The 14,718-nt window shown below is 39.2% G+C and overlaps 1 protein-coding gene across 2 annotated transcripts in view; it reads right to left on the bottom strand.

Annotated features, from left to right (window-relative positions):
* Positions 1-14,718, bottom strand: part of LOC150091195 (integrin alpha-9-like) — a 688,379-nt gene that overhangs the window by 13,980 nt on the left and 659,681 nt on the right. The window lies entirely within an intron of this gene.

Consider the following 14,718-nt stretch of genomic DNA (forward strand, 5'->3'; position numbering starts at 1 on the left):
GAGTCTAGGTGTGCTAAGGCCATATTCACCAGATGTGAGCCCCAGGGGTAAATATAAATAAAAATGCAAGGTAGAGATGCAATTTAAAATTGGCATGCTATAGGGAGATGAATTCTAAACAATAATACACCCCTAAGTTTTTAAAGATTCTGAAGACTTCTGTCTGGAACATTATTTGCAAATGGAAGATATTTATCCATACCAAAGTTCAACATCAAGTAATTTAGCATGCTTTGATGAATAACATTCAAACAGCTAGTTGTGGCATGCAGAAAAGCCATGCCAAAAGTTTGCAGAGAATGTGTAAGTGTAGTGATAGTTCATGCACTCTATGCAGACTATTTAACCTAGGATGTCTAACTTTTTCCTATACTTTTTCCTATGTTAGAAATCCATTGCATACCACCTAGGTATGGATCAAAAAGCTACTGGAATCAATATCTCCCCCTCACGCATACCTTGGGCCTTGAAACTTAAGGTAAAAGAATTTTATGCTAATGCATAAACTAGAGTAAATTTCTGGCAATAAAATTCAAATTTAAACATTGTGTAATTAGATTATTTCTGATTTTCAAATCAGTTGTATAAATTTTTGTTATTATTTTCATGGTGGGAGGAGTATCCCTAACAAGAGGTGCATTCCACTTGTAGCATGGGGATAACAGATCAGCCCACTCTAATTTAATTAAACTTAATGTTGCATGAAGCCAAAACAAGAACTTAAATTTAAGTCTTATAGCACAGCTCTTTATATTTTTTGTAAATTATTTTTATGAGGTTATTTCATCTAGGTCAATCATAAATCACCCAACAAGCAGATATTTCATTGTGTTCACCTAAAGTAATATTGAAACAGTAATATCAACATGTGCAACATCATAGAAAATACAAGAAATTATATACATGAAATACTAAGGCAATTATTTGCATGAAGCATTGGGATTCACTACTGAATGGTCAGTGCTTTTGCGCCATGTTTTGTTTGAAGTGAACTGTTCAAGCGGATAATTGACATCGTTTTAATTTTATTTCATATTGTGAATCAACCTTCACGAGTTGCCGAGGTATTGCACTGCTTTGAATAAGTACCACTTCACCAGTAGAGAAGACTAATGTTACTTATTCTCGATGAATACCATCTCAGTGGTATCCATCAAGATGGTATTATCCAAGAATAAGTAACCATCATCCATCCCAGGTGCCTTTCTTATGTTTAACTTCAACAGTTTCTCCTCCACTCTGCCCTCAGTTATTAAAAAATCATTAAGCTCCCTGTTAGAGTTTAATAAGCTTCTGTCCTCCACTTCCCTAAAGAATTCCTCATGTGTGAACATAGTTGCAAAATACTCATTCAGTTTGTCAGCTACCTGAGTTGAATCATCGATATCAAGTGGATCAATCTGATTCATTCCCTTCCTTCTGGAGTTTATATACATAAAGAAGTCCTCGGTGTTTTTCTTAGCATCTTTTGCCAAAGATTTCTCGTAATCTGCCTTCACTGCCTAACCTCCTTTGTGAGTTGATTACATACTAGCTTATATGTCGCCTGATAATTTATATGCATCCCATGCATTTTTCTTCTCTGCCACGAGTCTCATTAGTTCATCTGATATCCATTTTGGCCTAAACTTTTACCAGTATTTCTTAACCAGTATGGAAAGCCTAGTAGCTTCCACAATTAATTCCTTGAATGCTTCCCATTTAGAATTTGCTGTTGGTCCCACTGTATAGAATTTAAAAATGTAAGTAGGCAATTTAGGAGTGTTAAATATAAGAATGAAAACTAGAGTTGGAACCAGTTTTCCCTCTTTACATCAAATCAATTACTTCAAAAATCCAAAATCAGCAATCCCTTGACAAAGTTTCAAGGAATGGCTGATTTTGGAGAAGCCATCCCTTCAAGCCCCTTTTTTATAAATAAAGGTGACAGTTGAATGGATAATGAGAAAATAAAGTATAAAGGTAGTTTTGCTTCCATTCGATGTTTCTTATTGCTTGTTTTATTTGATTCATTTTCTTCTTCAGGTAGGGACCCAGCAGAGGCCCCAGAATAAGAAGAAAAATTTATATTACTTATATAAGTAGAGTAATAGAATTCAGTATCTTTAAGGAACTCCACCCACCATGGAGCCTAACAAGGATGCCAGAGTTAATAACCCATAAATCCAACAGGTCTTGACTTTGCCCCTGGACTAAAGAGAAGGAAATAACTGTTGGAGTACAGAGTTAACCCTAGCAAGCAGACTTGCCAGCCGACTGGTCCCAGAAACAGGCCAACAGATGATGTCCTGGTGAGGGTCTTAGCAGAAGCTGGGACTGTAGCGGTGTATTAAGGTTGGCCCCTCAACCACCAGACTACCCCTTTTTGTCAAGTCAAATTCTAACAAAGGTGATCTAGAACCTATAATCTGAACAGAGATACACAGGTAGTTCTCAACAGAAGCATCTATAGTCCAACTTCCCTACTAGGGATTTTGTTGGATTGCTTTATATCGTAGTAGCATGTGATGCAAGAAAGCAAGTGTATGAGCTTATGCAGCATCAGCCAAAAAAAAAAAAAAAAAACCACACCATTCCCTCCAAATGCCTGTCCAGTTCCTCCTTAAATTTATTTAACCTATCACCTTCCACGACAGATGGAAGTTTGTTCCAGCAATTAACCACCCACTGGCTAAAGGCAAATTTCCGCACATCTATTCGATATCTATCTTTTCTTAATTTGATTTTATGCCCCCTTAGGTTCGTAATCTGAACAAGTGGAGGGATCCCATCCCCTCAACCCATTCAAGGCCTTATACACCTCAATCAGATAACCACGCAGGTGCCTAGTCTCCAGCCACTGCAATTTGCAGAACTTAAGCTTCTCTTGGTAAGAGGATCCCTTCACTCCCCTCACCAATCTTGTTGCCCTTCTCTGTACATGCTCAAGCAAATCTACATCCTTCCTAAAATGAGGCCTCCAGACCTGTATGTAGTACTCAAGGCGTGGCCTGACCATTGCCTTATACAGAGGGATAATCACCTCCTTTTCCCTGCTAGCAAAATTCCTATATATCATTGACAAAACCCCATGACCTGCCCTAGCAGCCTGTCTACATTGCTCAGAAAACTTCATATCTGACTGCACAATTACTCCCAGGTCTTTTTCATTTTCTACCACCTTAAGTGTAGTACCACACAGTTGGTACATTTCTCTGGGGTTACTTCTACCCATATGCAGTACTTTGCATTTGTCAAGGTTAAACTTCAGTTGCCACTTCTTAGCCCATCTGCCCAAATTATCTAGATCCTGTTGCAGTAGCACACTGCCATTACTGTCATTAACAACCCTGCCAACCTTTGTATCATCTGCAAACTTCAACACTAAGCCTGATATACCTTCATCAATATTCATAAATATAGTTGATAAATATACAAAACAACAGAGGACCAAACACCGAACCCTGTGGGACTCCACTAATAACCTTAGCCCATGAAGAGCAGCACCCATTGATTACCACCCTCTGTCTTCTCCCACTCAGCCATCCTTTTATCCATTGTAGCAACTTCCCCTTAATGCCATTCTGCTCCAATTTGTACAATAGTCTTCCATGCGCAACAGTGTCAAAAGCTTTCCTGAAATCCAAATACAGCCGATTCTGGTTATTTGGGACACATCGATACTAGTGCATTTTGGCCCAATTAAGCAGCTGCCCCAATTATCCGAAGTTTCACGTAAATAGTTAAAAATACAATCCCCCCCCCTTTACAATTGATTCGCTGTAATATCAAAACACATTACGATGGAGTCACCATTGTAAAGTACCATTCACTATATGATGTGTAATAAGCGCCGGTCATTGTGGTCACGTTTGTCAATTGAATTTTAATTCAATTTAAACAGTGATTCTAATTATAATTAGCGAAAATAGGAGGAATATTATCCACAGGCTATAAAAGTAAAGATATATTAAGTACAAATTTATCCTTTATTACCTTACCAATTAAAAAATTAAATGATAGGTGAAATTCTGAAGAATATACGTGATAATTGGAAGAATTAATACGTACTGTAATATGTACATACTAACTAAAGTAGTTCACATTTCTGTTCACTGTCATTTGTGAGTGGGGGTTAAAATTTAAAACAGTAAAAAGATAAGCAATCAATAACAAAAAACATGGCGCACACAAATTGCAAGTAACACGATACGCGCAAGTGAGAATGGAGTAACAAATTACGAAGCTTTAAAAATAGGAAGGAAGAGAAGATTCTGAAAATTTTTTTTTTTTTATATGATTGAAGATTTCATGGAATTGTAAACACATTTCACTATAATAACCCATAGAATTCCAGCTATCGGTATTATCGCAAAATTCAATAAGATCGAGTTTACTATCAGTTTATGATAGATTTCACTAACAAAAAAGCCCAATAAACAGGTGACTGCTAATTGTTTTATGGTTGTGACCTCCAGAAATCCGACTGAACTACGTGGTACGGTCGGAGACAATTGTAGGGTAATCTTCAGTGCTGCGGTCTCCAGCCCCAATTAAATGGCATTTTGTCCCAATTAAGCAAAGTAAACCCTGGCTATTTTCTCGATTGAGCTCTGTTTTTTAAGATTTGCCCCAAATAAACAGCTGCCCCAATTAACCGGAATCCACTGTATATGATATCAAAATTATTTTTTGCATCCAGTTCTTTTGTAACCACATCATAATATCCTATCAAATTTGTCAGACAAGACTTTACTTTAACAAACCCATGCTGTGTCTGAATTATTTCTGCAGTCTTGTCTAGATGATGATCGTGCAATGCATCTTTAACCATTGACTCCATTATTTTACCCGGAACAGAAGTTAAACTAACTGGTCTGTAATTACTCATGTCACCCTTTGATCCCCCATTGTGAATTGGGGATACATTTGCACATCTCCAGTCCATGGGGACCTCCCGTGAGTACAAGGATGCTCTGATAATTATGGATAAGGGTTTGCTTAGTTGCTTTGCCACCTCCTTTAATATAACTGGATAGATCCCATCCACCCCAGGTGCCTTTCTATGTTTAAATTCAACAATTTCTCCTCCACTTTGCTCTCAGTTATTACAAAATCATTAAGCACACTGCTACAATTTGATAACCTTCTTCCATTTTCAAATTGTAATAATTCCTCACGTGTGAATGTAGATGCAAAATACTCATTCAGTTTGTTTGCTATCTGAGCAGGATCATCAACAGTCGAACCATCAATATCAAGTGGACCGATCAGATTCATCCCTTTCCTTCTAGAGTTTATATAAGAAAAGAAATCCTGTTTTTCTTAGCATCCTTTACCAAAGATTTCTCTTAATCTGCCTTCACCTGCCTAACCTCCTTTGTGACCTGATTACAGACTAGCTTATATCTGCCATAGGCTTCTGAGTCGCTTGATAATTTATATGCATCCCATGCATTTTTCTTCTCTCTCACGAGTCTCATTAGTTCATTTGATAACCATTTAGGCTTAAACCTTGAACAATATTTCTTAATAGGTATGAAACTTTTAGTAGCATCCATGATTAATTCCTTGAATGCTTCCCACTTAGAATTTACTATTGGTAACCTCGTCAGTTGATCCCACTGTACAGAATTTAAAAACTGTCGGAGACCACTGTACTCACCTTTACGGAAGCAAAAACCCTTTCCTTTACCCCTGATGGTAATTATATCTTTAAGTAAATCCCACATCAGTACACTGTGATCACTACCACCTAGTAGTTCCTTTATCTGCAAATTCTTAATACACAAATGATCTCTGCTGATAACCAGATCAAGAGTATTACCCTCTCTGGTTGCCTCTCGAACATGCTGCTGCAGAAAACAATCATCCAATAAATCCACAAAAGTTTTACTAGTGTGTGAGTGACCAACCCACAAGTTCCAATCAATATCTGGGAAGTTAAAATCCCCCATTATAAGACATTCTTATTTACTAGCCCACTCTATTTCTCTGTACAATTGTTCATTGTACTCATTCGAGTCATTAGGCCTATAACACACTCCTACTCTTATTTTTGCTTTCACAGTGCTTATGTCACACCAAACTGACTCAACAGTGCACTGTTCATCTATAGCAACTGGATGCACTTCTTTTGATTTTATGTTTTTCTTAATAACAGCATAACACCTCCTCCCTTCCTGTACACATTGTACTCCCCAAATTCCAGTTTTGCATTCCTTATATCTGTGTGACACCACATCTCTGCTATCCCAACAATATCTGCCTTTGATGTCTTGATCAACACTTCAAATTCAAATTTATTTACTATACTTCTAGCATTGGTATACAAGCACCTATCCTTATTATTAGTTACCCTAACATATCCCATATACCCACCTGTTTCACGATGACTGCCATCAGTCCCTGAAACCCCAAGCACCCCCTCGTCTGTCAGTTATTCTCTCTCTATCTCACCCCCCCCATCTCACCTCCTCATGTTCTTTGCTTTGAAGCATGACATTAGTGAGGATGTTCCCAGAGATGTATTGCTAAAAAAAATAGTACTGGAATCCAGAAGACTATATGATAACAGCACATCGACTGTACAGTAACTGAATCAGACTTCAGACTCACGGTTCATGGAACAACCAGTTCTAGCATACAGCTCATGGCAAATCAATATGCAGCGTTCGCACGCATCACAGTATATCTCATTTGTTGGGTCTCTTTATCTAACACATTGTACTTGAGTAACAAACATTCAAGTTTCATTGCGAAATTTATATTTTAGCAGCAATGGGTAAAATAGATATTTCTCCCTCCCCTTTGATTATTCCATTGTTTCATAATATTAGGTGTATAAATTTAATGAATTTCTATTATGACATTTAGAAAAAGTAGCGGAACGTCGTTCCGGTGTGTTCAGGCCCGAATACACCACTGGGTGTTCAAGAGCAAGTCTGGGCACTGGATCACAGTAATGCTAATCTGTGGAGCCAGCAGCATCACTGGGAGCCTTCTCATTATGCACAGCTGCCCATATTGGATCCCAGTGATGCTAATTAGAGGACTAGTAATATCGCTGGGATGTTCCCTCACTTTGTATGCTGTTGTTGATATAATGCTTAATGACACAAGGGCTACTGAGGCCAAACTATGTCCATCATAGTTTATTAAATACATTATATCTATTTAATTATATTGATTTGTAGGGGCCAATATATTTCAAGTATGTCAAGTGTTCTATATTGGCTTGATTTCCAAGGTAATTGGATAATTTTGAGCTTCATTCGATCTGCAGAATGACTTGAAGTTGTTAGAGCGGATAGATGAATAACCTGGATAGTCCATAAGTTGAGTGTGACAGGATGTCACACTCAACTCACAGTTTTATGGTGCAAGAGCTGCTTCAGCTGTATTGCGCCTGTTTAAGTTTTGTTATTTCCAGCTATGTTGTTACTGATGTTGGCATATTAGATATGGTTGGTAAGGTTTATTAAACTAAGATATATAAATAGTTCATTTACATTTGATTTTTCTCCCATAATGAGTTCAAGGCTTAATGGCTCATTTGCATGCAGTCTGAAACTGAATGACGGGCAACTTGGTAACATGGACATTCTATGATGCCATGCTTAGCTGTTAGTATTGTCAGACACTGTGGGCATTGCGGAGAATATCTGTCATTAGGAGATAGGAGTGAGCTAAATGTGTGTGACAATACAAAGCCAGGAGAGGATAACCTCTTCATGTCGGTTTTACCGAAAGCTTGATTTACAGGTCAGTATCCATATGTTTTCAGCAGCTTTTTTTTAATGATGGTTTTAAAGTCACTGTGTGAAATTTTATGCAGGTAAGAATTTTCATTTGATGCATATTTTGCAGCTTGATCTCCACGTTCAATACCCAGTATTCCAGAATGTCCAGGGATCCAAGTGAATCTGATTCTGATTTTTTGTCCTAAGATGCAATAAGCAGTAAAAAATATTTACAGCTACACGATACTGATTATCGTGTAGCTGTAAATGCATATATTGCACATAATGTGTCCATAAAATTTATACTTTTTATGAGGGAAGTTTTGGCAATGTGATCTAATGCGAGACTTATTGCAAACAATTTGGCACTATAAATACTGCACACTATTGAGAGTGACTATGAAATTATGCTGTTTGGCAAGCCGAGAATTAGGGTTGAATTTGAAAGTGTCTGCAATTCTGCCCAGACACGATAGGAGGGAGTATATGATGAGAGCCTTGTCGGTCAATTCGGCCCTGGAAAGATTGTGCAAGGCTCAAGGGGTAGAATTTTTTTTCAGCCTGGACTGTACTTGTTAACAGGAGAGATTGCTTCTACAGGGATGGGATACACTTAAATAGAAAGGGTGCAAGAATATTTGCTGATGCTATCGAGGCAGTGTTAGGTGGGTCGGAAAACTGCTAGCTTGGGGGGAGACAAAGACCAATAGATTGACAGTAGCCACTGGCAGAGGTGAAAGAGATTCTTGCACTGCTTCTATTAGAATGAGCAGAAGCCTGAAAAACAAGATGCATGGTATTTCAGAGACTGCTGGGAGCCATTGCGGTACAAGTAAACACATGGGTTGTGTTAGGGTAGCTAAGAATAGAAACAGGTGCAGGTATACTTGCGTGTACACCAATGCTAGGAGTTTAGTAAATAAATTTGATGAATTTGAGGTATTGCTCAAAACATCAAAGGCAGATATTGTTGGGATATCAGAGACGTGGTGTCACACAGATATAAGGGATGCAGAAATGCAATTTGGGGAGTACAACATCTACAGAAAGGATAGACAGGATAGGAAGGGGGGAGGGGTTATGCTATTAGTTAAGAAACACATAAAATCCAAGGAAGTGAAGCCAGTCGACATTGCTGGACAGTGCAGTGTCGAGTCAGTTTGGTGTGACATAAGCATTGGGAGATCAAAATTGAGAGTAGGAGTGTGCTATAGGCCTAATGACTCTGATGAGTATAATAAGGAACTGTACAGGGAAATAGAGTGGGCCAGTAAATCAGAGAGTCTTATAATGGGAGATTTTAATTTCCCAGATATTGACTGGAATTTGGGGGCTGGTTACTCACACACTAGCAGGGCTTTTGTGGATTTATTGGATGATTGTTTTCTACATCAGCATGTTCGGGAGGCAACTAGAGGGAGTAATACTCTTGATTTGATTATCAGCAGTGATTCTTCATGCATTAAGAATCTGCAGATAAATGAACCACTAGGTGGCAGTGATCACAGTGTGCTGAAGTGGGATTTACTGAAAGAGGTAACTACCATTAGGGGTAAAGGGAAGGGTTATTGCTTCCGTAAAGGCGACTACGATGGACGGAGACAGTATTTAAATTCTATACAGTGGGACCAACTGATGATGTTACCAACAGCAAATTCAAAATGGGAAGCATTCAAAGAACTTATCTTGGAAGCTACTAGGTTTTACATACCAACTAAGAAATATTGTTCAAGGTTTAGGCCAAAATGGATGTCAGATGAACTAATGAGGCATATGGCAGAGAAGAAAAATGCATGGGATACTTACAAATTAACACATGACACAGAAGCCTATGATAGATACAAGTTGATATGCAACCAAGTTACAAAGGAGGTTAGGCAGGCGAAGGCAGATTACGAGAAATCCTTGGCAAGGGATGCAAAGAAAAACAGCAAAGAGTTCTTTACTTATGTAAACTCTAGAAGGAAGGGGATGAATCAGATTGGTCCACTTGATATTGATGGGTCAACTGTTGATGATCCTGCTCAGGTAGCTAACAAACTAAATGAATATTTTGCATCGACATTCACACATGAGGAGTTATTCAGCAAGGGGAATGCCAGAGGTGTATTCAACTCTAGCAGTAAGCTACAGAATCTTGAAATAACTGGGAGTAAAGTGGAGGAGAAACTGTTGAAGATAAACACAAGAAAGGCACCCGGGGTGGATGGGATCTATCCAGTTATATTAAAGGAGGCAGCAAAGGAAGTAAGCAAACCCTTAGCCATAATTATGAGAGCTTCCTTGGACTCAGGGGAGGTACCCATAGACTGGAAATGTGCAAATGTGACCCCAATTCACAAAGGAGGATCAAAGGCTGACACAAGTAATTATAGACCTGTGAGCTTAACTTCTGTTCCAGGAAAATTAATGGAGGCACTGATTAAAGAAGCACTGCAGGATCATTTAGACAAGACTTCAGTTATAGCTTAGACACAGCATGGTTTTGTTAAGGGGAAGTCTTGCCTGACCAACTTGATTGGATACTATGATGCAGTCACAAAAGAACTGGATGCAGGGAATAACTTTGATATTATATACTTAGATCTTAGAAAGGCTTTTGATACTGTTGCACATGGAAGACTGCTGCACAAATTGGAGCAGTGTGACATTGGAGGCAAATTGCTGCTATGGATAAAGGGGTGGTTGAGGGGGAGAAGGCAGAGAGTGGTAATCAATGGACACTGCTCATCGTGGACTAATGTTATTAGTGGAGTCCCTCAGGGCTCAGTGTTGGGTCCATTATTGTTTTCTGTATTTATAAATGATATTGATGATGGTATATCAAGCTTAATGTCCAAGTTTGCAGATGATACAAAGGTTGGCAGGGTTGTCAAGGACACTACTGACACTATGCTGCTGCAACAGGATCTGGATAGGTTGAGCAGATGGGCTGAGAGGTGGCAAATGAAGTTTAACATTGACAAATGTAAAGTACTACACATGGGAAAAAGCAACCCCAGAGCAACGTATCAACTCTGTGGTACTACACTGACAGTGGTAGAGAATGAAAGGGACTTGGGGGTAATTGTGCAGGCAGATATGAAGTTCTCTGAGCAGTGCAGATGGGCTGCAAGAGTAGCTCATGGAGTATTGTCAATGATATACAGGAATTTTTCCAGCAGGGATAAGGAGGTGATTGTATAAGGCAATGGTCAGGCCACACCTAGAGTACTGTATACAGGTCTGGAGGCCTCATTTCAAGAAGGATGTAGAGCTGCTGGAACGAGTACAGAGAAGGGCAACAAGATTAGTGAATGGAACAAAGGGGTGCTCTTACGAAGAAAGGCTTAAGTTTTGCAAATTACAGTGTCTGGAGACTAGGCACCAGCGAGGTGATCTGATAGAGGTGTATAAAGCCTTGAATGGTTTAAGCATGCTCAATGCTGATGGGATTCTTCCTCTAGCTCAGAAAAATCACCTGAGAGGGCATAAATTCAAATTGAGGAAAGACAGATGTAGGATAGACGTGCGGAAATTTGCCTTTAGCCGGCGGGTGGTTGGTTGGTGGAACAGACTTCCATCCCTTGTGGTGGAGGTTGATAGCCTAAATAAGTTTAAGGCTCAGCTGGACAGGTATTTTGAACGAACAGAGGGGTGAAGTGGAAGTGGGTTTTTTTTTTTTTTTTTTTTTTGGCTGATGCTGCATAAGCTTGCTTTCTTGCATCAAATGCCTCTACTAATGCTAATGCTAATGACTGCAGCACCAACATGTGTATCCATCTTGGAGCCATCAGTGTACAGTTGAGAATTGCATTAAATAAGAGGAATGTAACTGTTTTACATGTTGATTTGGGATATTGTTCCATTTCCATTTTGTGAGGTCCATGCCACAGTCAACTGAACTGATTTCCCACAGTGGAAGGGATGTAGGGGTATCGTGGTAGATTTTATCCACACATATAAGGTTTCCCATTTCTGATTATACAGATATTGCCATGTTGGATGACCAGGAAGGCTTTGAATATTTGCAGCATAGTTCAGAAGAACTTGTCTACGAAGACTGATTGGGAGTTCATGGTTCTCTGTGTATAAACTGTATGCAGGTGAGGTACGAAATGCTCTGGAAACAACATGTAATGCACTGTGATGAAATGGATCTAACCAATTCAACACACTTTTCCTAGCTGAGGAGTAGATGGGAGAACGGTAATCTAATCTGTATCTTATCATTGCACAATAGATATGCAAGAGGGAATAACAATCAGCTCCCCATGTCATGGCAGATATTGCTCGGAGAATGTTTAATTTATTTAAGCACACTGCATGTGTTCTAGGAAATTTAATTTGTGATCCTTGATTAGTCCTAGAAGTCAGACACTATATTTGAGTGGGATTCGTTGATTGCTTATTTTTAGTTCTGGGTCATGGATGCAGCTTTCGTTTTCTGCAGAAGTGTATTGCCGTCTTTTGTACTGAGATTCGATACCCATTATAGATGGACCAGGACTATTTTATTCATAGCACATTGAAGCTGTCTCTTGATTGTCCACTATTCTGTGAGTGGCATGAAATGGTGAGGTCAGCATATATATTTTTGTTTCCACTGTTTCTGGAATAACTTCTGTGATAGGATTGATTTTGATAACAAAAAGGGTTCCACTGAGGACTGAGCCTTGGGTTAACCCCTGTTCTTGATTGTATATTTAAGACCGAATATGATGGTAGCAGACTTGAACAAAGTTCTGAAGGAACTTTGGTAGGTGGCCTCGTAGTCCTAATTTGTGCATTTCCTGTAGGATATTATATCTCCAGGTAGTATCAAATGCCTTTTCAATGTCAAGGCAAGGCATATCATAACAAGATATTCATTTTGGAGAAAGGCATTGCATATGTTTCCTTCAGCTTTTGTCATTTTATCCAGTGTTGATTTGTTTTCCCGAAAACTGTATTGGCTTGGACTAAGGAGATTGTGTGAGTCATGAAACCATGTTAACCGATCATTCACCATTTTTTCTAAAATTTTACCAAGACCAGCTAGTGAGGGCAGTAATTATTTGTATTTGAGTGGTCCTTCCCTTTATGGAAAAGCCAGCACAACCAAGTGATGCCAAGAGTCTGGATATGTGTCTTCAAGGAATATTCTAGTATAAAGCAGCAAGAGCATGCGTAAGTCCTCAGAGCACTGTGCTGGATGAAGTTTAGCCCTTCTAATATACTCCTAATTGTCATACCAGAGAGCCATTATCTAAGCGTGAATGGATCAGTGACTTGCAGAGGTTAAGAGGGAAAACCAATCAGCTCCTCATGACGTACAATACTGACCAAAGTATATTCAACTGTTTTAGAGAGGCAGACGTAGATGAGTGACATGTGCTTGGAAATTTAGTTTGCTAATATCAGGCCCAGAAATCTGATGCTGTTTATTAGTGGTATCAGACTACTGTTTAGATGTAGTTCAGGATGGGGGTGGAGAGCACTGCACTTATAAAAGTGAGTGGTGGTAGATTTCTGTTCTGCTAGAAAATATACACTATGTGAGGTCCAGAATTCAATTCTGCTTATGGCAAGCTGAAGATAACATTTGCGCGCCTCCGTAGCCAGGTGGGAAGGAGCAGCAGTGCATAGCACACGCTTCTTGATTAGACCGGGGTTCGAGCCCGTCACCACCAAATACGGAGAATGCGGAAAGGTCAGGGAATGACCACCGCATATCCCGGAGCAATATGGCCTTAGTTGCTAATGCTCCTAAAAACCAAATAACAAACATAACATTTGCTGACGTTCATGCTTTGTGACTGGCAGGCGATGGTAAAGTCATCTGTATACATGTAAGTCTCCATAGTTCTGGGGATGTCTCAGGTCATGTTACTGACGCAAATTGCGAATAACGTTGCGCTCACTATAGACCCCCTGTGGTACTCCTTCCTGAATGTGGGATGTAGACAGTAGGTTTTGATAGCAGACCTGAAAAGAGCAGTGGCATAGCAAATTCTGAATTATCTCAGGGAGATGACCCCTTAGCCTAGATGGTAAAGGTCCATAATAATACCATGTCGCCAGGTAGTGTCAAATGCCTTCTCGATATCTAATTTGACCATGACTAGGTGTTGTTTCGTGACAAAGGCATTATGTATATTGGATTCTGCATTGATGAGAACATCGAGAATGGATCTGTTCTTACAAAAGCCATACCGATGATTTGATAAAGGATTCATGTAAGCCTCATGTTTTTTTTGTTTTTAGGAACATTATCAACTAAGGCCATATTGCTCCGGGAATATGCGGTGGTCATTCCGTTGACCTTTCCGCATCCTCCGTATTTGGTGGTGACGGGCTCGAAACCCGGTCTAATCAAGAAGCGTGTGCTACACACTGCTGCTCCTTCCCACCTGGCTATGGAGGTGCCAGCCTCTTATGTATCATTCTCTCAAAAATTTTTCCCATGCAGCTTGCAAGAGATATTGATATATAATTTTGAACCAAATTATATACCAATATCTGAATGACGCCAAGAAAGAGGATAAACATATTCTGAGTAGATCTGGATATAGAAAATTAGTAGAGTATACAAGTCCTCTTCAAGTAAATTTTTTAGCCTAATGCAATGAATATCATCTGGGCCAGAAGCACTATTTGAAGATTTATTTAAAGATTCTTTTAAGTTCTGTTAAATTAAACAGTTGGTTGTATGGAAGTGAGAGATGGGTAGAAAAGGTTGTATGGAAGTGAGAGATGGGTAGAAAAGTTAATTTTGTGGCGTTCTGCATCAGCCTTGATGCGCTCAAAGGAGACAGAGTAAAATGTTGTTGTTGTTTTTTATGAAAACCCCAAACACGAGAGGTACTGTAACCTATAGTACTTAGTACCATGCTTGGATTGGAGAGGAGAAGTTGAAGCTGATTGAGAAGGGAAGGTTTTTCAAAATGGAAAGTGCTGTCATCGGCAAAACTATGGATATGATTTCCAGTCAATGGAAGGTCATTAATATATAAGAGGAAAAAAAGAGTAGGGAAAA

Source organism: Mastigoproctus giganteus, chromosome 1, assembly GCF_048544385.1.
Source record: "Mastigoproctus giganteus isolate SK-2022 chromosome 1, ASM4854438v1, whole genome shotgun sequence".
Lineage (NCBI taxonomy): Eukaryota > Metazoa > Arthropoda > Arachnida > Uropygi > Thelyphonidae > Mastigoproctus > Mastigoproctus giganteus.